We start from the raw sequence: 4,844 nt of genomic DNA, 5'->3' as shown, positions 1-4,844 counted from the left end.
AGAGTTTATAATGTGAAAAAGATTGTACACGTGTAATAATTCATCTGTAAACCTAAAAATGTACAGCTAATTTTGAAAGAGATGTACCCTAGCTCAGATAAATGTTATTGAATAGGTTAATGCTGTTGTAATGAAATGCTTCTTCTAATTAAAAAAAAAGTATTAGTTGATACTTGTTTACGGCCTGTATTGTATTGTGTTTTGGACAGTTTTCACGGGCTGCTGAGAAGAATGAATATTTACAGCTGTGTTGTCTGTATGATGCTGGTTCTGCAGGCATGCAGAATAGCTTTGGGATTATGAAAGCATCTTCCCAGGAGGGGAAGCTAGGCAATATATGACTGGATTGAAGTCCCTTGGAAATAGCCCCTCACAAGGCAGTGAGTAGCAAATCAAGATTGAAATGAGGAGAGCAAACACTAAAACCAAAGTCTGCAAGTCCACACCGCAGTCACGGATGGGCACTTAAATGTATGGAATGCCCCATTCCAATGGGCCTACATTCAGCATCTTTTTTATTTCTACAAGGGCTCATAATTGAGTCTGCTTCGAGTCTTAGGGGAAACTCTGGGCTTGGATTTTTCAGCAATGCTGGAAGAGTTAAGACTTTGGGGGCTCTTGTTATGAGGTGGACATGAATCTCTGGGAGCCGTGACCAGAATGCCATAGTTTAGATTTGGAATGTCCTTCAAAGGCTGATGTGTCAAAGGCCTTTAAGAGGTGGAGGAGGGGGTCTCAGGACAGAGAGATGGCTCAGTGGGTAAAAGGACTTGCCATGCAAGCCTGGTGGCCTGAGTTCAATCTCTGGAGCCATGTAAAGGTTGAAGAACAGAACTGACTCCACAAAGGTTTCCTCTGCCCTCCACATGGGCACCATGTGACAGGTGGGCACAGAAGCACACATGCACGTGCACACACGCACACACAGAATAATAACAATAAAGTTAAAAAAAGATTTAGGGGGTTAGAGACAGAGCTCAACAGTTAAGAACACTAACTGCTCTTGCAGAGGACCTAGGTTCAGTTCCCAGCACTCACGTGGTGGCTACCAACCATTTGTAACTCCAGTTCAAGGGATTCTTAGCCCTCTTCTGGCCTCTGCAGGTATTGCATGTGTGGTGCACTTACATACATACAGGTAAACCGCTCATATGCATAAAATATAAATACATTTAATTTTTTTAAAAAAAGATTTAAAAAAGAGGTGAGGTCTAGTGTTGGGTCTCTGGAGGGGGGGTCCTCAAGGGAGGCAGTGGGATGCCAAATTCTTCTAGCTTTCTTTCCAGCTAGGAAGTAAGAATTTTCTCACCAACTTTCCTACCATGATGTACTGCATAGGTTAAACAACTGTGAGCTGAAACCTCCAAAATTGTAAGCCCCAGTGAACCTTTCCACAAAAGACAGATGGGGGTAAATTTCCACATCAAAAATAAGTTTTCCAAGTATAAGAAGAAGAAAGCAATCAAAAAGTAAATTGTATCCTAAAAAGTTATGTTGCAACAGCAAATAAAAAATCAACAGGGCAGGGCTAGCCAGATGGCTAGCCAGGAAAGGTGCTTGCATAAGTCTGGGGGCCTGCATTCAATCTCTGGAACCCACACAAAAGCAGGAGAGAACCAACTCCACAGAGGTGTTTTCTGACCTCCATCCTCACTCTGTACATACATATGCACAATAACAAATAACATAAAAAACAAGTAAATATTGTGTCTTTTCTCTCCTTATCTCTCTTTCCTTTTGCATTTGCCTTTCCCCTTTACTTTCGTTTGATAGCTTACCCTGGACATCTCTGTCTCTCTTATCTGAAAAAAATTTAAAATGGCTACTTTGTTAATATAAATTTTGTAACTTAAAACGCAGATATGCTAACTCATTAATTTTACCTTTTGAGACTTTGTTTGTTTGAGACAGGGTCGCACTATGCAGCCCTGACTGTCCTGGAACTAGCTATGTAGTCCAGGCTAGCCTTGAACTCACAGAGATCCACCTGCCTCTGCCTCCTGAGTACTGGGATTAAAGGCATGCACCACCATGCCTGGCCTTAATTTTACCTTTGATAGCTGTTTTTTAAGGAGTTACATTTTCACAGAAAAACTTCTTGCTAACAGATCTGTGTAAATATTTGAAAACTGATGTAAACAAAAGCCTACCTACATAATTCAGAAGCAACTGCAGGGAAGGTTACAGTGACAGTATCTCGTAAGGGTCACTCATTAGATGTCTGGAGAGCCGGCAGAATGGAAAAAAAATGGGGGCTTTAACATCAGAGATATACTTATTGTGTGTGTGTGTGTGTGTGTGTGTGTGTGTGTGTGTGTGTTATTGAATATATTGGGCACAGCATCATCTACTTACCCACTTTTCTTACTTCATGCTCAGACCTAAGGAAAGCAGAATCAAATTTGAGAATAGCCAAATACGAGTTTATTGGGCAAACCTCCTGGAAATTATGGTATGCTTTCTATGTACTAACATAAATAAGACTCCATGGGCAAGATTGCTCAGTGAGTAGAGGTACCTGTGGCCAAGGCTGACATCCTGAGTTCAATCCCTGGGACCCACATAGGAGGAGAGAACCAACTCCCACAAGTTGTCCTCTGACCTCTACACAGGCACTGTGGAATGCACATACCTGCACTCACATACCCACAATAAATAAATATAAAACAAACAAAACCAGAAAAAGGGCCAGAGAGATGGCTTGACACTTGACATCAAACATGAAGAGGATTTCTGCAAGTTTTATTTAGTTATTTATTTAGCTTTTTTTTTTTTTCAGCATGGTTCTTAAAATCCTTTTTGGAATGGAACCAAGGCAATACATGCAGGGACATGGCGTCCTGACCTCCGCCTCCCCCTTGTAAGAGCTTGGGTATCTGTGGTATTTGCTGGAATTGTTTATCACAAGGACTTTCTCCTGATTCTGAGAAAAGGTGCACCTGACCCAAAAACTAGCCTTACAGACAGGAGATCCCAATATCATGTGTCCTGACTCCACCTCCTCTACTGAAAAAGTATTTAAACTCTTGTCTCAAACAATAAAGTCACAGTCGAAGTCCTTCCTCCCACTTCATGATGGTGTGATTGTTTGTTCAATCCTGACGCCCTCTGCCCAGAATACTCAGAGCTTGACTTGCTGGCGTGGCAAGTGGAGGTTCCACCAAGATCTGAGGAAAGGAGGTAAGCAGACAGTGTCGTCCTTGGCTGGTGAGGACATATTGGGGATAATATATAAGAATGTTTGCAAATATGGGAAACGTACAAAGTAAGCATGAACTGTATCATCAGATTAAGAGAGTCTTGGAGGAACAAGGAACGGCTGTTAAAAGCAAGACTATTGAGCGGTTTGTTCACACCATCTCTGAAGCCAGTCCTTGGTTTTTGACTGGGGGAGGCTTAAATTTACTTGATTGGGAACAGGTTAGGAGGGACTGCCAGAAAAAATTAGAAAAGGAGGGTAGTGAGCACTTCCCGATTGCTACGTTTTCCTTGTGGCGTCTGGTTCGCGATGCATTGCTTTTGGATAAAGTGAAAGTAAGAACAGAACTTGAGGCAGCTAGGGAAGTCCTTGGTGAGCTTCAAGAGGAAGAAACTAGATTGTCTTTAGCTTCGACTGAAGAGGAAGGAGCTCGAGCTCCCCTTAGTACTCGCTTAAAACCTCTTCCCTCTTTAAAAGGGCAGGATTCAGACACAGAGACTGAGGGAGAATCTAGCGAGGATGAAGAACAAAAGTTATGTCAGCAGATTAAAGCATTAAAGAAAAAGTTAAAATCTCTTAAAACCACGGATAGCTTGGTTCCATCAGCACCACCTATGTTTAATGAATGACCAATGTATTCTGAGATTGAAGGTGAGGAAAAATTAAGGGGCGGTGTCAAATTTTGCTGTAATCATTTAGTTGCCCCTGTGGTGGAAGTTCCTAATCCTCAACAGCAAGGTCAGGTACTCAGACAACATGACCCTCTCCATTTCAAAGATCTCAAAGCCTTAAAGGAGGCTATCTCCGCTTATGGGGTACAAGCAGCTTTCACAATGACCATGGTAGAGTCCTACCAGACACAATACTTAACACCCAGTGATTGGCAGCAGCTGTGTAGAGCAGTATTGTCAGGAGGTGATTATCTTTTATGGAGAGGAGAGTTCCAAGAGCAGGCTCTACAGTGGCCTGCCTTAATGCTCAGGCCGGATTGGCTCAAAGAGATCTAGACATGCTAACAGGAGCAGGAGCTTATGCAGGGGTGGGGGCCCAAATATTATACGATCCAGCTGTATACGCTCAAGTGGCAGCTTGTGCTGTAAAGGCCTGGAAGAGCTTGCCTAATAAAGCAGCTGGGGATCAGCTTTCTAAAGTGATACAAGGACCCTCTGAACTGTTTCAAGATTTTGTTGACAGACTTTTACAGCTGGCCGGATGCATCTTTGGAGAGGTCACGCAATCTATGCCCATTATTAAACAATTGGCTTATGAAAATGCAAACCAGTATTGCAAAGAAGTACTTAGAGCCCAGAGGCACAAAAGCCTAAATGATTACATCAGATTGTGTAAAGATGTGGATGTGCATTATATACAGGGACAAGTGATTGCAGCTGCATTGCGCCCATCAAAAGGTAGACTGCCAACAGGCAGCAGAAGGGATCACAATTGCTTTAGCTGTGGAAAATCCAATCATTTCTGCGAAGATTGTCCCCTGTTGCATAATGATAAAGAGAGGGCGCCGGGGCTCTGTCCTAGATGCAAAAAAGGAATACATTGGGCCAATAACTGTCGCTCTAAATTTGATAATATGGGCAATCTTTTACCGCCATCTAACAATCAGGGAAACTGGCGGAGGGCCCCGCTCCAC

The 4,844-nt window shown here is 42.7% G+C and overlaps 1 long non-coding RNA gene across 1 annotated transcript in view; it reads left to right on the top strand.

Annotated features, from left to right (window-relative positions):
• Positions 1 to 3,051: 3,051 nt before the first annotated feature.
• LOC115069000 overlaps positions 3,052 to 4,844 on the top strand; it is a 6,046-nt gene continuing 4,253 nt past the window's right edge. The window contains exon 1 of the long non-coding RNA XR_003848355.1: positions 3,052 to 3,180. This is a non-coding gene — a long non-coding RNA (uncharacterized LOC115069000). The remainder of the gene's footprint in view (positions 3,181 to 4,844) is intronic.

This window comes from Nannospalax galili, unplaced genomic scaffold (assembly GCF_000622305.1).
Source record: "Nannospalax galili isolate Female #2095 unplaced genomic scaffold, S.galili_v1.0 scaffold189, whole genome shotgun sequence".
Classification (NCBI taxonomy): domain Eukaryota; kingdom Metazoa; phylum Chordata; class Mammalia; order Rodentia; family Spalacidae; genus Nannospalax; species Nannospalax galili.
This window is presented reverse-complemented; position numbering and strand designations above follow the sequence as displayed.